This window comes from Ranitomeya variabilis, chromosome 1 (assembly GCF_051348905.1).
Source record: "Ranitomeya variabilis isolate aRanVar5 chromosome 1, aRanVar5.hap1, whole genome shotgun sequence".
NCBI classification, from domain to species: domain Eukaryota; kingdom Metazoa; phylum Chordata; class Amphibia; order Anura; family Dendrobatidae; genus Ranitomeya; species Ranitomeya variabilis.
In genome coordinates this window covers 697,228,512-697,249,484 of record NC_135232.1, presented here as the reverse complement: position 1 = coordinate 697,249,484, position 20,973 = coordinate 697,228,512, and the positions used below count along the sequence as shown (strand labels likewise).

At 42.8% G+C, this 20,973-nt stretch overlaps 1 long non-coding RNA gene across 1 annotated transcript in view; it reads right to left on the bottom strand.

The window, feature by feature from the left end:
- Positions 1-20,530, bottom strand: part of LOC143777021 (uncharacterized) — a 153,685-nt gene extending 133,155 nt beyond the window's left edge. The window contains exon 1 of the long non-coding RNA XR_013215961.1: positions 20,294-20,530. This is a non-coding gene — a long non-coding RNA (uncharacterized LOC143777021). The remainder of the gene's footprint in view (positions 1-20,293) is intronic.
- Positions 20,531-20,973: the final 443 nt, after the last annotated feature.

The window sequence follows — 20,973 nt, the reverse complement described above, 5'->3', positions numbered from 1 at the left end:
TGAGGGCATCCTCTACGTCTAGAGCACACATGTTAATCTCTGGCCCCGCTTTCCATTATTAACTGTATGGAGAATTAGGTGGGGCCCATTATACTGTATGGATGACAATGTGGGGCCCATTATACTGCATGGCGGACTATGTGGGGCCCATTATACTGTATGGAGGACTTTGTGGGGCACAATATACTATATGGGGGACTATGTGGGGCCCATTATTCTGTATGGAGGACTATGTGGGGCCCATTATACTTTATGGAGGACTATGTGGGGTCCATTACACTGCATGGAGGACTAAGTGGGGTCCATTACACTGCATGGAGGACTATTTGGGGCCCATTATAATGCATGGAGGACTATCTGGAGCCCCTTATACAGTATGGAGGACTATTTGGGGCCCATTATACCGTATGGAGGACTATGTGGGACCAATTATACTGTTTGGAGGGTTGTTAATACATATCAAGATTGGCCTGCAACTTTGCCAATTTTTTTTTATTTTGGTCCTCTCTGCATTTGAGTTTGACCTGGAGGCATTTTTTGCAAAATATAATATTACAGGTTTATAGCTACTAGATACTATGGTCCAAGGAACTAGTCTTATTGCCGGATGTGGAGTCGGGAAGGAATTTTTCCCCCAATATGAGGCAATTAGCATCTGCCTCATAGGGTTTTTGCATATGTTAGGTTATAGTTGACCCTGATGGACTTTTGTCTTCTTTCAAGCTTAAAACTATGAACATTCAAAAACACATCAGTCCTTGTCCTCATTTGGACTCAATCGAAACACCTAAATAACCTGTATGTTTTGCAAGTATGCAAGGAAACCAGAATACCCAGAGAAAAGCCCATGTAAACACAGAGAGAATATACTAACTGCATGCATATGTTGCCATAGGTTGGACTTGACCCCAGTGCTGCAAGGCAACAGTGCTAACCACTGAGCCACCTTAATACCTACCCAATATAGAACTTACTGGTACACTCTGTGTTTGATGGCTGTATATGGGGTAGACTCAGGAGCTGAGCCAGCATTAACAACAAGCTATCAGATGATTGCAAATTCAAGTCCCCTAAAGAACAGAAAAAAAGAAAAACCTTTCAAAATATATACATATAGAAATATTAAAATTCGAATCATCTCTTTTCTTTCTTTACAAAGAAACCAAATAAAAATTGAAATTAAAAACAATGCAAGTTTGCTGTTGCCACAATCAGAACTGACCTGCAAAATCATGTTGCCAGCTCATTTTTAGAAGCCAATGACCGCCTTAAAATAACACCCCCCCATTTCACTTGGTTTTGAATAACACTATTCAAATTACCCTATACTGTACTGGCTTTTAGAGGAGGAAAAAAAGAATGTGCAGAAACGGAAAACAGCAAAGGTATATTGAATACGGATCTGATTTTAGTGTTCCATGAACATGGCAGCAAATGGAGCTGAGATGGCACCAATTTGCACAAAAAGGGGACATTTCTGCTCAGTTCTTTTGGGGGGGCATTGTGGCCTAAGCAATAATGTACCACCAGTGGATACACGGGCACAGGAAATTGTATATTTTGCTTTTTTTGTGTGAAGAGAAAAAATATGGTAGGGATTTCATGGAGGATGCATATTTGACAAATTTAGATGACTGGCATCAAATAGACTGTGGTCCTTACATGCCCAATCTTCACCTATTTTCTGTTTTCCACTTCATGTGTTGATCACCTCTGTACCGAGATAAAACTACTCTAGAATTGCTGGATTCCAGGAAGTTTCTTGCACTTTTGGTGGGGTCCGGGAGATTTGTAAACACTTTTGGAATTTTTGCCCCTTTTACAAATGTCTACCAGGAATTGGCAAAAGTCAGTTCTCATCTCAAATCCATAAAACCCCCAACTTCCGGAGATCCTCCTGTACGTCTCATATATTTGTACCCCCTCCTTGTTTACATATATTTGGAGCAGCGACATTTTCTCTCCGCTGACTGCCTATTTACTGACTGCTCGCGCGACACTCACTGGCGGCTTCATCAAGCAGCGCAGCAATTAAACACTAATAAAGATCTAGAAAAAAAAAGAAGATACGCCGTGTAGAAAGTTCCTTCTTGAAGATTATAGGTTATTATTACTGCAAACAGCTGTCCATGTTGCCTTGGGAGATGTTTTACAGTTGATTGACTTCCTGATGATTCAGTAACTCAGAGATGCTTCGCGTGATTGTACTGCGCGCAGGAGGAGGAGACGGCACAGTAACTCAATGCACAGCAACCCCAAGATGTTACACACCTTTATCGGATTGTGCCTAAAAACGGTGTCTCAGACGAAGACATCAGGAGGGCTACAAGTGCTTCTCACTAAATTAGAATATCATCAAAAAGTTAATTATTTCGGTTTTTAAATACAAAAAGTGAATCTCATATTATATAGAGTAATTACAAACAAAGTGAGCTATTTCAAGTGTATATTTCTGTTAATGTTGATGATTATGGCTTATAGCCAATGAAAACCCAAAAGTCATTATCTCAGTAAATTAGAATAATTAACAAAAAACACCTGCAAAGGCTTCCTAAGCCTTTAAAACGGTCCCTTGATCTGTTTCAGTAGGCTTCATAATCATGGGGAAGACTGCTGACTTGACAGATGTCCAGAAGGCAGTCATTGACACACTCCACAAGCAGGGTAAGCCACAAACGATCATTGCTAAGGAAGCTGGCTGTTCACAGAGTGCTGTATCCAAGCATATTAATGGAAAGTTGAGTGGAAGGAAAAAGTGTGGTAGAAAAAGGTGCACAAGCAACCAGGATAACCGCAGCCTTGAAAGAATTGATAAGAAAAGGCCATTCAAAAATTTGGGGGAGATTCACAAGGAGTGGATTGGGGAGCCATGTCATCTGCTGGTGTAGGTCCACTGTTTTTTATCAAGACCAAAGTCAGCACAGTCGTCTACCAGGAAATTTTAGAGCACTTCATGCTTACCTCTGCCGACAAGCTTTTTGGAGATAGAAATTTCATTCTCCAGCAGGACTTGCCACCTGTCTAAAAATCACTAAAATTGACAAATCTCCGGGCCCGGATGGGATACACCCCCGAGTACTGCAGGAATTAAGTACAGTGATTGACCATTATTTTTAATCTTTAAAGAGTTCATAATAACAGGGTCTGTACCACAGGACTGGCATATAGCAAATGTGGTGCCAATATTCAAAAAGGGGACAAAAACTGAACTCGGAAATTATAGGCCAGTAAGCTTAACCTCTACTGTGGGTAAAATCCTGGAGGGCATTCTAAGGGATGCTATGCTGGAGTATCTGAAGAGGAATGACCTCATGACCCAATACCAACATGGGTTTACTAGGGACCGTTCCTGTCAGACTAATCTGATCAATTTCTATGAAGAGGTAAGTTCCGGACTGGACCAAGGGAACCCAGTGGACGTAGTGTATATGGACTTTTCAAAAGCTTTTGATACGGTGCCACACAAAAGGTTGATACATAAAATGAGAATAATGGGGATAGGGGAAAATATGTGTAAGTAAGTTAAGAGCTGGCTCAGGGATAGGAAACAAAGGGTGGTTATTAATGGAGCACACTCGGACTGGGTCACGGTTAGCAGTGCGGTACCACAGGGGTCAGTATTAGGCCCTCTTCTTTTTAACATATTTATTAATGATCTTGTAGGGGGCATACAGAGTGGAATTTCAATATTTGCAGATGACACTAAACTCTGCAGGGTAATCAATACAGAGGAGGACAATTTTATATTACAGGATAATTTATGTAAACTAGAAGCTTGGGCTGATAAATGGCAAATGAGCTTTAATGGGGATAAATGTAAGGTCATGCACTTGGGTAGAAGTAATAAGATGTATAACTATGTGCTTAATTCTAAAACTCTGGGCAAAACTGTCAATGAAAAAGACCTGGGTGTATGGGTGTATGACAAACTCACATTTAGTGGCCAGAGCCAGGCAGCTGCTACAAAGGCAAATAAAATAATGGGATGCATTAAAAGAGGCATAGATGCTCACGAGGAGAACATAATTTTACCTCTATACAAGTCACTAGTTTGACCACACTTAGAATCCTGTGTACAGTTCTGGTCTCCGGTGTATAAGAAAGACATAGCTGAACTAGAGCGGGTGCAGAGAAGAGCGACCAAGGTTATTAGAGGACTGGGGGGTCTGCAATACCAGGATAGGTTATTACACTTGGGGCTATTTAGTTTTGAAAAACGAAGGCTAAGGGGTGATCTTATGTTAATGTATAAACATATGAGGGGACAGTACAAAGACCTTTCTGATGATCTTTTTTATGATAGACCTGAGACAGGGACAAGGGGGCATCCTCTACGTCTGGAGGAAAAGGTTTAAGCATAATAACAGACGCGGATTCTTTACTGTAAGAGCAGTGAGGCTATGGAACTCTCTGCCGTATGATGTTGTAAATGAGTGATTCATTACTTAAATTTAACAGGGGACTAGATGCCTTTCTTGAAAAGTATAATGTTACAGGGTATATATACTAGACTCCTTCTTAGGGCGTTGATCCAGGGAACTAGTCTGATTGCCGTATGTGGAGTCGGGAAGGAATTTTTTTCCCCAGTGTGGAGCTTACTCTTTGCCACATGGTTTTTTTTTGCCTTCCTCTGGATCAACATGTTAGGGCATGTTAGGTTAGGCTATGGGTTCAACCTTAATAACTATGTTACTATGTTACCTGTCCACACTGACAAAAGTACCAATACCTGGTTTACAAACAACAGTATCACTGTGCTTGATTGGCCAGCAAACTCGTCTGACCTTAATCCTATAGAGAATCTATGGGGTATTGTGAAGAGGAAGATGAGAGACACCAGACCCAATATTGCAGATGAGCTAAAAGCTGCTATCAAAGCAACCCGGGCTTCCATAACACCTCAGCAGTGCCAGAGGCTGATCGCCACCATGCCATGCCGCATTGATGCAGTAATTGATGCAAAAGGATCCCTGACTAAGTATTGAGTGCATTTACTGAACATACATTCCAGTAGGCCAACATTTTGGATTTTAAAATCATTTTTCAAGCTGGTGTTATAAAGTATTATAATTTACTGAGATAATAACTTTTGGGTTTTCAATGGCTGTAAGCCATAATCATCAATATTAACAGAAATGAACACTTGAAATTGTTCACTCTATTTGTAATGACTCTATATAATATATGAGTTTCACTATTTGTATTGAAGACCTGAAATAAATTAACTTTTTGATGATATTTTAATTTAGCGAGAAGCACCTGTATTTCTGCAAGTTTTTTTCTGACGGATGCTGCCATTGCACTGATGCACTAGAGAGCAGACTGTCAGTCAAAGTGGCTGGGAGTGCTTACTGCCTCTAATGACTGTAGTCGTGCACTCCTCTATGGCAGAAAGCCGACACCTCCTAGGAGGAATGAAGTTCATTTTCTCCCAGGAGCCGCACTTTCAGCACGGCGGCCAGGCACCTTTCAAGTGCTATTATCCTGCAGATTGACCCTATTAAGTGTATGTTCATATCTCAACAACATTTTACAATTTATAGACAAAAAGTTGAGTAACTTTCTAACTGGATAACATTATTTATGGTATCTTGTACTGATACAGAGTTAATCTACATGTAAATCTGAGCTGCAGTCAATATTCTGATCCTTCAGAGCTTAAATCTCCTGACATTCTTTGCCATCTTGATGCTTATATGAACAGGTTGCTAGAATGCAAAATACAGATAGAGATGAGGCGGATGTAACCAACTAAGCTTTTCATTTTCCTAACACAGAAGTGAAGGTGTTAATTATTGTAACAGTCAGTTATTTGTGTACAAGATATCAAATCACACAATACACTGTGTGCAGAATTATTAGACAAGTTGTATTTTGATCACATTATACTTTTTATACATGTTGTCCTACTCCAAGCTGTTCAGGCTTGAGAGCCAACTACCAATTAAGTAAATCAGGTGATGTGCATCTCTGTAATGAGGAGGGGTGTTGTCTAATGACATCAAAACCCTATATAAGGTGTGCTTAATTATTAGGCAACTTCCTTTCCTTTGGCAAAATGGGTCAGAAGAGAGATTTGGCGGGCTCTGAAAAGTCCAAAATTGTGAGATGTCTTGCAGAGGTATGCCGCAGTCTTGAAATTGCCAAACCTTTGAAGCGTGATCACCGAACAATCAAGTGTTTCATGGCAAATAGCCAACAGGGTCGCAAGAAGCATATTGGGCAAAAAGGCACAAAATAACTGCCCATGAATTGAGGAAAATCAAGCGTGAAGCTGCCAAGGTGCCATTTGCCACCAGTTTTGCCATATTTCATATTTCCAGCAATGTTACTGGAGTAACAAAAAACACAAGGTGTGCAATACTCAGGGACATGGCCAAGGCAAGGAAGGCTGAAAAACTACCACCTTTGACCAAGAAACATAAGATAAAGCGTCAAGACTGCACCAAGAAATATCTTAAGACTGACTTTTCAAACGTTTTATGGACTGATGAAATGAGAGTGACTCTTGATGGACCAGATGGATGGGCCAGAGGCTGGATCAGTAAAGGGCAGAGAGCTCCACTCCGACTCGGACGCCAGCAAGGTGGAGGTGGGGTACTGGTATGGGCTGGTATCATCAAAGATGAACTTGTGGGACCTTTTCGGGTTGAGGATGGAGTGAAGCTCAACTCCCAGACCTACTGCCAGTTTCTGGAAGACAACTTCTTCAAGCAGTAGTACAGGAAGAAGTCGGTATCGTTCAAGAAAAACATGATTTTCATGCAGAACAATGCTCCATTACATGCCTCCAACTACTACACAGCGTGGCTGGCCAGTAAAGGTCTCAAAGAAGAAAAAATAATGACATGGCCCCCTTGTTCACATGATCTGAACCCCATAGAGAACTTGTGGTCCCTCATAAAATGTGAGCTCTACATGGAGGGAAAACAGTACACCTCTCGGAACAGTGTCTGGGAGGCTGTGGTGGCAATGTTGATCGTAAACAGATCAAGCAACTGACAGAATCTGTTGAGTGTCATCATAAAGAAAGGTGCTATATTGGTCACTCATTTTTTGTGGTTTTGTTTTTGAATGTCAGTAATGTTTATTTCTAAATTTTGTGCAGTTATATTGGTTTACCTGGTGAAAATAAACAAGTGAAATGGGAATATATTTGGTTTTTATTAAGTTGCCTAATAATTCTGCACAGTAATAGTTACCTGCACAAACAGATATACTCCTAAGATAGCCAAATCTAAACAAAACGCACTCCAACTTCCAAAAATATTAAGCTTTGATATTTATGAGTCTTTTGGGTTGATTGAGAACATAGTTGTTGATCAATAATAAAAATAATCCTCTAAAATACAACTTGCCTAATAATTCTGCACACAGTGTATTAGCAGTATTGGTAAAAACAGTCTAGCCGCTCCATATCTTATATTCTATTCTGTTTATGAACGTTGCCTTAATGTTCTTCTGCTTTAACTTGCATGGGTAGCAATCATAGCCGTAAGGCCGTCACTACAGTAAGTCCTTCAAACGTTCTACTGGGGTTACCAATACTGCCCGCTATGCTGCAAGTTTTTAGTAGCCAGTCACTTAATACTTTACATGAGCTTCTCGCACCAACCAGCCCCAGTTCCTTTCGCAGCTCTGCCTCGGCATACACCCTGTACCGTGTGTCTATGCTGAAATAACGGTCTGGTTCACTCGTATCTCCTCATCACCATATCAGATATCTGGCCCCGTACGATGATCAGGATTCGACCTACAGTACTTTACCTGCCGCGTCCAGATATCGGGTCTCAACTGGGGAAGACTGGGCTTCGGGTCTTGACCTGCGCAGTCTGGTTCTTTGGTCTTGACTGGTGTTGTCTGGACTTCGGTGCTTGACCGACAATGTCCTGCTGGTCTCGGTCTTCGGCCGCTCATCGGTCATTCTGCCATTGCGTTCCACCGCTCACACGTCCTTCCTTTCTCATTGGTTGGAGCCAACTGTCCTTCCGCTTTGTCGCACCACCTTTTTAGATTTGGTAACTGCGCCACAGCTGCCACCTGACCTGGTGCGCTCTTCAAATCCATTCCCCTAGGAACGCTTCCTACATCTTCTGGTTCCACCTCTTTACATTTACGCACAGCGTTCCCTGGTGTCCTCTTTAGATCAGACATTATACAGTAGTTAAGGGCGTGTGTCTGCAAATATGTAAAAATAATAATAGTATTCAACCAGTTGATAATGTTGCCAAATAAAGTCCTCGAAGGGCTAGTTTAGTGGACACATATACATTTTTATAGAGGCCCTAATATAAAAGATCAATCTGCCGACATGGATGCTGTATTCTCACTTCTCATTAAATTTTCAGCAGTTACTGTAGACAGGCTGGCAGAGAAGTCTATGAAGCTCTTTCCCATGGATGTTCAAGCCCGGGAAGCCACTGAAGACTATTCACAAATGCTCTGAACAAAGGGCAGCTTGTGTGCTTGATTGGCAGGAGACGCGGCTCCTTTGTATAAGATTGTTAATCCGCTCACGTACTCCATTGTTCATCAGTTCAATAAAAACTGACCTCCCAGGATGCAATCTAGGAAATCTCAATTTATGATGGCCCCCAATCGAAAGGAAGGAAGAAGAGCAGAGCTACATAGTGTACATAGATATGTCTTACTTATTAGCTGAAACAGGACAAAAAGCTAAGGAAAGAGATACAGCCAGCCAGCCAGATAGACAGACATAAGTGGTAGGAGGATAGAAGTAGTAGTCTGCGCTGCTATGCTAGATGTAAGAAATCCGGAGGATGTAGTAAGGCAGACCAGTGGGCTACAATTTGGCCTTCTGGCTGTTCCAGTCCGGCCCGCGGACTGAGATAGCCGAAGGGTTGAAACATGGGCTGCACGATGCCCTCCCCTACCCGCCGTCAAGCCACCGCCCACTGACATCGCTATTTGCATGCTCAGGATGCAGACAGCAGTGACCACATTGATGGAGGAGGGGCCACCGGCTCCATCTTCCACCAATCAGCTTGTGAGACTGCAGACGTAATGACGTCTTTTTATCGTGCTGCAGCTGAGACTCAGTGCACAGGAGACAGAAGAAGAACATTGGGAAAACGAGAGCAAGGCGAGTATGTGTTGTTTTTTTTTCATGTGTAAGGGATATTTGTATGTATATAGGGGCTATGTGGGTCTCACACTGTATATAAGGAGGATATGTGGGGCTCACACTGTATCTATGGAGGCCATGTGGGACTCGCACTGTATATATGGAGGTTATGTGGGGCTCACTCTGCATATATGGAGGCTATCTAGGGCTCACACTGTATATTTGGAAGCTATGTCAGTACAAAGGACTGGCGCATGACTTATTCCTTCCAAGGGCCATACTTAGGACCAGGGGTGTAACGCCAGAGTGTAAGTACCTTGTTTCCACAGCGTTACTCTGCATGTCTGTGCTCTTACCCTTTGCTCCCTTCTTTCTAACCAGCTGGGATTCTGTTGACTGTTATCTGTATGCTCAGATCCCTGCTCTGCTGCATAGCCATACATGTGTTGTAGAGTCTTTGCTCCGCTGCACGACCATCCGCGTGTGCGGTCCCTGGCTGCTGCTGTGGCAGCTATCCACGGGTTGCGAGGTCCTCTGCAGCTGGTGCATGACTTTCCCCATGTGTCCAGGCTTGCAGCCGCTGCCAGGTGCCTTATGCCTCAGTTCCTGGGCTGGCTATGCTGTACTGGTTTCTGTCTGTACTTAGGCTGCAGGCAGCCACACCTTCCACGCTTTTATTAGGAGCAGTGTGTGCGCTTGAATTGCTTTCCCCAGCCTATTGCTGAGGGGCAGCTCCTATTTAAAATTCATTTTCCCTGTTGGGCATTGCCAGAGCTTCTCATTAGGTTGCAGAACCTAGCCATGTGTGTTTGGTCCAGCATGTTGCTTCTGGTCTGCTGCTACCAGTTCTGGGAAAGCTGATGTCTTTATTCCTGGACCCGTTCTATCTATGTGTTGGTACCAAAGTCCTTGCCCTTAAACAGGAATTCCTGCTGTGTGATGTTCCTGAAGTCCTGCTGTGTCTTGAACCTTGTACCCAGTGACTGAGTTTCCTGTAACCTGTGTCTTGAAAATAAACCTGTGTTCGTCTTCTGAAGATAGAGTCCGGTGTTCCTGCTGAGCGTCTACTACGCTGTGCTTAGCCTACTATGCGGTTCTAGCTCCGTCCAGCTCCGGTCCTATTTTGCGGTGCTTGCACCATACCGCTTGAGTTCCTTTCTTGGTTGTGTCTGTGCTCCAGAGCCTGTCGCTGCCTGGAGCCTGACTGTCGCTGCCTGGAGCTGGATGACCGCTGCCTGGTGCCTGGAGCGTGATGACCGCTGCCTGGAGCCTGGGGCCTGACGACTGCTGCCTGACTACTTCTGTTTGGAGCCTGACTACCTCTGCCTGGTGCCTGATGACCGTCGTCTGGTGCGTGGAGTCTGACAACCGCTGCTCAATATCCTGACGGTTTCCCTGATGTCCTACCGCTCTCTGCCTGGAGCCGTGTCTGTTGTCCGGAGTCCAGATGTCCTGTCTTCGTCCTAGATGTCCAGCCTGTGTCCAGATATCCAGTCTGTGGTCCAACCTGTGTTTGAGTCGGTCCAACTTATGTTCCTGGATGGGCTCCTCCTCCGTGTTCCTGAGGAGTTTCCAGCCTTGTTTCCCGGTGACGGCTCTGCCTATGTGTCCTGGATCTGACCAACTGATGTCCTGTGTTGCTATATCGATGTTCCTGGACCTGTGCTGTCCGTGTTTTGCCTGTGTCCCGATGTCTGGCCTGTTCCCTGGGGTCCTTCCCATGATGATGTCTGTCCAAGTGCGGTGTCTGATGTTCTCCTGCTGTGCCTGTGCTACACCTGAGGCCTGAGAGAGGATCTCCTGATATGCCCGTGCCAGATGACCCTGGACTGCATCAACCGGTGATGACCTCTTTCCTTCTGCTGTCCTGTGATGTTCACCCTTGCTTGATGTGCAGAATCGGGAGCCTAGCATTGTAGTGTCTTCTTTCTGTATGGTGACATTGTTTAGTAAACTTTGTTTCTTCATACCTGAAGTTGCGGTGTCATCTAGTCCTGCATGTTACTACCTTGCCCACATGCTCAGCTGCCATAGACCCTGTTCGTTGCCCTTCCCTTGTCTAGGTAGGCCTGGGTCCCCCTATGGTCCAGTGGGTCCACATTCTTTTACCACCTGGGAAGCACATTCCACGTCGTCATGGCCTAGCGCTGTGGGAGCGTAAGCTACGTAAGCTAAGCCGCATCCGTCGTGACAAGGGGGCACTAATAGTGGAAGAAAGGCAATTCCGACAGCTAAATAGGAAAGGGTTCTCTGCAGTTAGATAAGTCAGAATGCAGAATTCCCGAACCAAGAGGTAGTAATGGCATACAATATAAGTTTTTAAAAGGGCTGGATGATTTCCTGAATACACATAACATTGCGGGTTATAGTTAATTTGGTGACAAAATGAACAATTGGTGGAGAAAGGTTGAACTTGATGGACCTAGGTCTTTTTTTAATCTATATGGTTATGTAACTATGTGGGGCTCACACTGTATATATGGAGGCTATGTGAGACTCATTCTGTATATAGGAGGCTATGTGGGGGCTCACTATGTATATTAGAGGCAATGAGGGGGCTTCCACTGTTTTTAGGAGGCTATGTGGGGCACATGCTGTATATCAGTGGCTATGTGGGACTCACGCTATATATAGTGAGGCTATGTGGAGGCTCATGCTGTATGTAGGGAGGCTATGTGGGGCTCATGCTGTAAATAGGAGGCTATGTGAGGGCGCATACTGTATTCAGGAGGCTATATGGTGGCTCATACTGTATATAGGAGGGCTGTGTGCAGGCTCATACAGAGCATAGGGGGAAATCAGCATACTAAATTCTGCTCAATATTAAGAGATACAATTAATTTAATATAAATAATTATAATTAATATTGGAGCAGAATTAATAACAGCATATTGGTCTGGCCCTCTACAACAGTCACGGTCTCTCATCTGGCCCAGAGGGAAAATTAATTGCCCACCCCTGTAGTAAGGGACTAGATCATGTAGTTTATAATGAAGTATATAAGTGAATAAGACCTTATTGTGAGCTCCCCATCTAGATAGATAGATAGATAGATAGATAGATAGATAGATAGATAGATAGATAGATAGATAGATAGATAGATACAGGGGTTGTATTTGCATTCAGACCCAGCACCCAAAAGGCACCTATCAGAAGACTATAAATATAAATGTTAAAAGAACAACCATCGTTTTATTTGTATTTATCTTTTTATAAATCAATATTACACGTGAAAATATGAAACGTTATAATATATCTTGCTGGATAAATTCGCTACTTCCTCTTCCACGATTGATTATTCATTTGCAAAATTCTCATTTCGAGGGTAAAATCTGTCATCACTGAATACAGACTTTCCCACGACTGAAATGGGAGATGACAGTTGGTGCTTATAAATTTCTATGGAACTTGCAGCAGAGTATCTTAATCAACCTCAGGCTTCCTCCTACATAGAATTTAATAAGCACCAACTGTCATCTGTCTCAGTCTTGGGAAAATCTGTATTCACTGAATACAAATTTTATCCATGAATGGAGAATGAATGATCATTCCAGGAGGAGAAAGAAGCAGACTTCTTTGATACAATATATTACAAAGCTGCATATGTGTATAATTGATTAATGAAATAAAGAATTAAAACAACTGTTTAATCCTCAAGTTGTCTCTTACTAAATCGGAATTTTGGGCACATGGTGGGATTAACTGTGCCTGCTGATCAGACCCTTGCACAGAACTTGGTGGAGGTTCATGGCAGTTTTCAGATCTCTTGAGCCCACTCGGATCTAGACAAAGCCCCCGCACTTTCTCACCACCCACCTGTTTGACGTAATTCACCGTTCTTACACTGAGCTGCTGTGAATCATTAATGTGTGTACATTCTAAGTGATATGCTGCCATGCCAACGATATACCAATGCTGAACGGTTGGCATGCCAAACAGGGGGGCTTAAAGGGGACTGAAGGGGTCCTTGAATGTGTAAAGTAGTGTGAACGAAGGTGGCTCTATAATTGTCAGTCCCATTTTTATTTTATTGAGCCAATAAATCTCTATAAAAAAATATGTATTTTGACAAATTTTACAAATCCGCTATAATATTTCCCACCGTTTTGCATCTACAGCTCCCATGCAGACGTATGTGTCTCTACAGTTACAGACTACAGTCTGATCCTGCCATCCTGTGTTACTCCTCTTACCTTCTCTTCTGTCATAGATGAGCAAGAAGATGGGATGATAGAAGAAACTAAATCATGACCGCAGGATCTGACTACGCACCAGGTCTATTTGTAGTCTGGGGCCATGGAGACACATGGCTCCGCACAGGTGCTATACATGCAAAATGCAAAGTCATTTTTAGTAAAAAAATGATTCTATTTTTATTGTAAATGTAGAGAAATTAGCAAAATATCTGGAGATCTGTTTAGCAGCTATAGTGTCTGCTGACACACAGAGAGGTTTCATACTAGAGATAGGACCATTCTGATGGGTACACCTTGTCGTGGTGCGATGGCTTTTATGCTTTTCTGATCACAATATTGTCAACTAAGTCCTCTATGTCATCTACATGTACTATTACTAGGTATTTATTTACTTATTACACGGTGCTTGTATATTTTGCTTTTATCTTAGGTTTTGTCTGTTAAATGGCCACAGTGTGAACATGCTCCTATACATTGTATGTATACCAAATTATGATTCGGCTCATTTCGGAGATTTAGCTCCAGTGAGTGAAAAAAAAAAAGTGATATAAGGAGTTTGATTTTAGTCCATATCAGCGTTTCGTGCAAAATCAAGTTTCTTTTCTCCATTATCTGACTCACTAATGATAAGTAGTTGATCGTTTACTGGAAGGACATTTAGATTTCTGTAGTTTACTGGAAAGGTAAGAGAAGTGAATGGGAAGTGGTATAAATAAATGGATAAATATCATTACAGATATGTAGGATTGTTAAAGAGGTTGTTTGATACTTTAATATTGATGGTCTATCCTTCACATAGGTCATTAATAACAGATTGGTGGGGGTGCGACACCCGGCACCTCCACCGGTCAGCTGTTCTTACGGATCAGTTGTGGAACAGCACAGCTCCATCAACTACATAGTGGCCGCGGCCGAGTACTGCACATCACTCCGCTATATCCACTATGCAGTTGCAGTGCTCCTCTGGATCACAACTGATCACATCTGGCCCCGAGTATAGGTGATCGGCGGACGTGTTAGCTGTCGCACCCCCACCAATCTAATATTGATGACCTATCCTAAGGATAGGCCATCGATATAAAAGTACTGGACAACCCCTTTAAGCAAAAGAACAAAAAAAGACTATGAAGTAGAATGTTACCCTAACGCTCTCAATGTAGGGTAAGCACAAAATAAAGAATGAAAAGCACCAGGCACACTAGGGATTCTGTGTGCAAAATCCAATGTGTAAACCAAACAGGATTATAAAAAGTGTTTGCTGCGCTAATCCTTATATTAGTTGCTCTACTGTATATGTTGTTGCCAATCAGTGAACCAAATTCACTATGCCAAATAAAACATCAATATAATCTGTGCTTGATCCTCTATTTGAAGGGTAAATGCCCAAAGAAAGAATGCAAGGTGAGTGACTGCACCATTTAGTTGAAGGAGCTGTATTCAGATAAATAGCTCTATTTAACCATTTCACATAGAAGACACAGTGTGCAGTATGGATCTTCACCAATAAACAAAAGGCTAATGATACCGCAGATGGGAGCCACAATGAAAATAGGTTGAAAAACTAAAAGATATATTGCAAATCAGCAGGTGAAATGTCAGATACAGTCCCTATGGCTTGTCGCTTACCCCGCTTGCAATCCTCCCCGGTCATGGGTGGTGGAACCCTGTCCGTTTGTGTGGATCGACTATGGGTTATCGCGGTATGATGACAAGGTACGTGGCGGTGGGAGATCTCAGAGTGACTGCGCAGAGCCAGGGGCGTTCTGGTGGTGGCGTCCCTTGTTACCCAACGGAAGAAAAAATGGCTGACAGATATATTTTTAAATATATCTTAATAGTGTGTTCTCTATTCAAATCTGCTGTTTTTAATTCCAATTTGTATGTTTGTACTATTGTTGTTTTTAACATGATACATGAATAAACTTTATTTATTGTTTTTAATTCACACATTTTCCATTTAGGCCCCAGAGCTTCTTGGATGGAGGAAGGTATCCATAATCCGCCAGTTGCTCACCTACTGTACAGTGGCATATTGCGAACTGATACAGGCTGCACAGCAGCTAGGGGTCCCTTGAGTTTGGGGAGGCCACTGCCGCATTCCCAATTTCTTCCTGGAGTCCTCCTACTTATCAAAAACATAGTAGAAAAAAGCCAGCTCACCACAAATGAGTTGGGTCCAGTACGCATGGAGCCACGTTCTGACTAGACGTGAGGAGATATAGCTTTGACAAAGAACGCAGGATTGCATTTGAAACGCGTCACCTTTCTGCTTCCTGTTTTCCCACCTTGTACTTTTTGGAATGGAATTTTAAATAACTGACAAAAAATGGAATTTTGTTACCCGAAGCTGGAACACCCACTTCTCTTTGTTGTCCTCCAACTTATGCCAAAATTGGATGTATATGCAAGGCAGAAATCGGTGGATTTTTAGGCAGCGGGCTCACACGTTGAGCCTGCTTCATACCCAGCTGATCTACACAGCAGGTACTTACCAAAAACTGCTGCAAATGGATCCAGCTCTGATAACAGCAGCTACACCCCTTAGATGCTATAATCGCTGTTCACCACGGCATCTAAGTGGTTAGATTAGGGAGACCTCTGTCACATCCATCATGAAATGATCGCAGTAACCCAATAGGTTGTTTAATGGCAGCCAGAAGCCAATGGGGGAAGGTGCAATTTGGTCCAGATTTCTATGTACAACCCTGCTGCTCTGGGAAAATGCTATTTCCACATTATATTTTATGTAGAAAATTGACGGTAACCCTACATTTTTTGCATTAGCTGTGGAAAATAGACCCCCGTCACACTTAGACACAAAAGCCTCCAGCTTCCCCCCATCAGGCTGTGGAGGGAAGCATCTGGGTTTTGCATTACAAGGAATGAATATGAATGTCTTCTCACTCCATGACCAGCACGTAATAAGCAGGTCAAGAGGTCTGGACCACTGTAAAACTACAATAAGTAATTGACCCCGGCACTGGGGGAAGCTCGAGCAATTATATTGTACTGATCTGCAGAGAAGCTCGGTGAAGCATACTAATTGGAACATTTTTACAAGACTGGAAATAATTCCGCTAGAAGCTTGTGAAACAGATGGGAACTTTTGTTCTTCCTTGTATTTTTGAGATATTATTTATAGGTCACTTCCCCCAAATCCTGAGTAATCATAAGCACTGCTGAAAATGCATCCTGTTTCTATCTATAAACCTGAGCCGAGGCCATACGTTTACACATGAAAATTTTGGATACAAGCTTGGATGCAACACTATTGTCTTCTGCTAATTAAACTAAACCCAAGGTAGAAAGAGGAAAGTCCCTTGGAGCGTTACTGTGCTATTAACCCTCATGTAGTTAGTGCTCATTGAACTGCTCTTATTTCCGATCAGTTGACTGCAAGTTTAGACCTGTCAGGAGCACGGGCGCAACCACCAGGGTAGAAGGCATTGCGTGCACTTGCCAACTCTACCGAAACATCCAAGAGGCTCCCTGAAAGAAGACCTCCCGGACTCCTGGAAGAGTTGACGAGTCTCCTGTGTGCCGGACAATCCTTCCAAAGGGCATCATTTTCCTTGCCGTAACATTGGGTCCTGGCATTTAAATGAACATTCATGGGGCAGAAACGATGCAGAGATGGATATTCGGATAAAGGGGGCATGTTCATGCAAACAAAATAAACGAGTTGATGCAAACTCAATTTTCCCATAAAACAATTGAGAAAAATTTGAAATTCTGAAAGGACAACTGCAAGGAGGCCCACCAACTAGGTTGGCCATACACATACTATGTGCATCCTTTCTCTGTAGCATTACCATTTCCATTATTCCTGTACTGGGACACCATTATGCCTCATTGTGATGTCATATGTTTTTTTTCTCCAATTTGCCAAGACTGCTACAATTTTTTAGCAACAGTCCCAGCAAATTTTCAGCTACTATTGTAGCGCACAGTGGTTGATACTTTATGAGCATAACGTTGCTGCAATTACATCCAATGCCTCTCAAGCTGCGCTGTGTCATATCATGCGCCTGTGGCACAGGAGTAAATGCTATGCAATACCCTACATAGCTATGCGCGAATATTATGGTTCCTATGTAGCTATTCGTGTTAAGGGGGATGCTTTGGCTTTATCAGTTATGGCTCAATGTGGCTGCAACTAATATGGGGGCAGTTAGGTAACTACAAAAGGGACATATAAAAAACAGCTGCAAGAAGCCTCATGCAATGCAACATGTCTCATCACAAGAATTGGGGTAGTCCAATGATGCTCCTGTAGTGTTATCACCAGAATTGGGACAGCCCAATGATGTACCTGTAGGATCATCACCGGAATTGGGACAACCCAATGATGTACCTGTAGGGTCTTCACCAGAATTGGGGCAGCTCAGTGATGTACAATTGTGCTCAAAAGTTTACATACCTGGCAGAATTTTTGCTTTCTTGGCCTTTTTTTAGAGAATATGAGTGATAACACCAACATTGTTTCTCCACTCATGGTTAGTGGTTGGGTGAAACCATGTATTGTCAAACTACTGTGTTTTCTCTTTTTAAATCATAATGACAACCCAAAACATCCAAATGACCCTGATCAAAAGTTCACATACCCTATTTCTTAATAACATGTATTGCCCTCTCTAACATCAATGACAGCTTGGAGTCTTTTGTGGTGGTTGTGGATGAGGTTCTTTATTTTCTCAGATGGTAAAGCTGCCCACTCCTCTTAGCAAAAAGCCTCCAGTTCCTGTAAATTCCTGGGCTGTGTAGCGTGAACTGCGCGCTTGAGATCTCCCCAGAGTGGCTCAATGATATTGAGGTCAGGAGACTGAGATGGCCACTCCAGAACCTTCACTTTGTTCTGCTGTAGCCAATGACAGGTCGACTTGGCCTTGTGTTTTGGATCGTTGTCATGTTGGAACGTCCAAGTAAGTCTCATGAAGCTTCTGGGCTGATGAGTGCAAATTTGCCTCCAGTATTTGCTGATAACGGGCTGCATTCATCTTTCCTTCAACTTTGACCAACTTTCCTGTGCCTTTGTAGCTCACACATCCGCAAAACATCAGCAATCCACCTCCGTGCTTTACAGTAGGAATAGTGTTTCTTTCTTCATAGGCTTTGTTGACCTCTCTCCAAATGTAACGTTTATGGTTGTGGCCAAAAAGTTCAATTTTGGTCTCATCACTCCAATTTACCTTGTTCCAGAAGCTTTGAGGCTTGTGGCATTTGCCCAGTAATGGCTTTCTTTTGGCGACTCGACCATGCAGCCCATTTTTCTTCAAGTGCCTCCTTATTGTGTATCTTGAAACAGCCACACTGCTATTTTTCAGAGAGTCCTGTATTTCAGCTGATGTTATTTGTGGGTTTTTCTTTGCATACTGAACAATTTTCCTGGCAGTTGTGAATGACATTTTTGTTGGTCTACCTGACTCTGGTTTTGTTTTTACAGAGCCGCTGATTTTCCATTTGTTAATCACAGTTTGAATGCTGCTGAATGGCATTATCAATTCCTTGGATATCTTTTTGTATCCCTTTCCTGTTTTATACAGTTCAACTACCTTTTCCCATACATCCATTGACAATTCTTTTGCTTTCCCCATGACTCACAATCCAGAAATCCAGAAACTTCAGTGGATGGATGAAAGATGTAAGAGTCTGTCTGGATCCCAAAAACTCACTCAGCTTTTATACACATACACTGATTACAAGCAAACAGGTCACAGGTGAGGATGTTACCTTTAGTAGCCATTCAAACCCATTTGTCTCAACTTCTGTGCATGTTATCAGGCCATTGATCAGGGTCATTTAGATGTTTTGGGTTATCATTATGATTTAAAAAGAGAAAACACAGTAGTTTGACAATAAATGGCTTCACCCAACCACTAACCAGGAGTGGAAAACAAGTTTTGGTGTTATCATTCATATTCTCTGAAAAAAGGCCAAGAAAGCAAAAATTCTGCCGATGTATGTAAACTTTTGAGCACAATTGTACCTGTAGGGTTGTCTCCAAAATTGGGGCAGCCCAATGATGTACCCGTAGTGTCATCACCAGAATTTGGGCAGCCCAGTGATATACTGGTACTGTCATCACCAGAATTAGGGTTGTCCAATGATGTATCAGTACTGTCATCACCAGAATTGGAGTAGTCTAATGATGCCCTCCATATTGTTAACCAGAATTTGGACAGCCCAGTGATGTACCCGTACCATCACCAGAATTGGGGTAGTCTAATGATGTACCCCGTTTTTTGTAGCCATTGATACAACTTAGACCGCACATGGAGTACTGTGTACAGTTTTGGGCACCGGTGCTCAGGAAGGATATAATGGAACTAGAGCAAGTACAAAGGAGGGCAACAAAATTAATAAAGGGGATGGGAGAACTACAATACCCAGAGAGATTAGCAAATTTAGGATTATTTAGTCTAGAAAAAGACAACTGAGGGGCGATCTAATAACCATGTATAAGTATATAAGGGGACAATACAAATGTCTCTGAGGATCTGTTTATACCAAGGAAGGTGACGGGCACAAGGGGGCATTCTCTGCTTCTGGAGGAGAGAAGGTTTTTCCACCAACATAGATTCTGTACTGTTAGGGCAGTGAGAATCTGGAATTCCTTGCCTGAGGAGGTGGTGATGGCGAACTCAGTCGAGGGGTTCAAGAGAGGCCTGGATGTCTTCCTGGAGCGTAACAATATTGTATCTTACAGTTATTAGGTTCTTTAGAAGGACGTAAATCTGGGGATTTATTCTGACAGAATATAGGCTGAACTGGATGGACAAATGTCTTTTTTCGGCCTTGCTAGCTATGTTACTATGTTATTATCTGCTGACTATACATTGCTATCTGAACTTAGGGGAAAATGTCATGATTCAGTAAAGCCTGTACCCCCTCGTGGTTCAGGAAAAGATGCGCTTGTGAGATACGGAAGAATAAAAGCCTTTTTCTTTCTATGAGTAACAATAAAAAAATCATAAAACCCCCCGAAATCTGGTTCAAAGAGCATTCAACTCACCGCTGTCAGTTTAGGGACACAGTGCTGGGAAAATCTAGGACGTTGGCCTCGTCTGCAGGTTGCCATGGTGATTCCAAAAGCAAGCTTGATTAATAGGCGGCATTCCCAGGAAAGTTGATGCAGCAGCCAGCAGTGGTCTAGTTTATATTACAGATCACAACGCGTTACCATCATTACCACATATGGACACGGCCTGGAAAGCGCGCTGTGCAGATAGGAACGTTGTCTGGAGGAGAACTCCATAATTACAGGATGGATGGGTATGTGATGACGAGGCGCACCATGGAAGCTGCCAACACGAAAACCTAATGTGCCATGCAAAATCTCATTGGAAACTAAAAGGTGGCAACCGAGTGCGTCCAAAATTGAAAATGATTATTCTCTTAAGTGCCAAGGGGGCCGATAAAACCGGGATTACAGAGGAACAGTAAGTGGAGGAAAATAGACTGCTGCAAAGATTCCTACAAAATTTCCTACAAAACTACTGCAAGAAGCGCACGCCACAGGACAACCACTTACATCAAAGGGCACCTAAATGTTGTATAAGTGTTATGTCACCAAATTTCCAAACTGGTGGGCCGATACAGAGCTTTAAACCAAGTTTGGAAATGATTCACTATTCATAGGATAGGTGATAATTTTCTAATCGTTGGGGATCCGACCTCTGGGACCCCCATAGA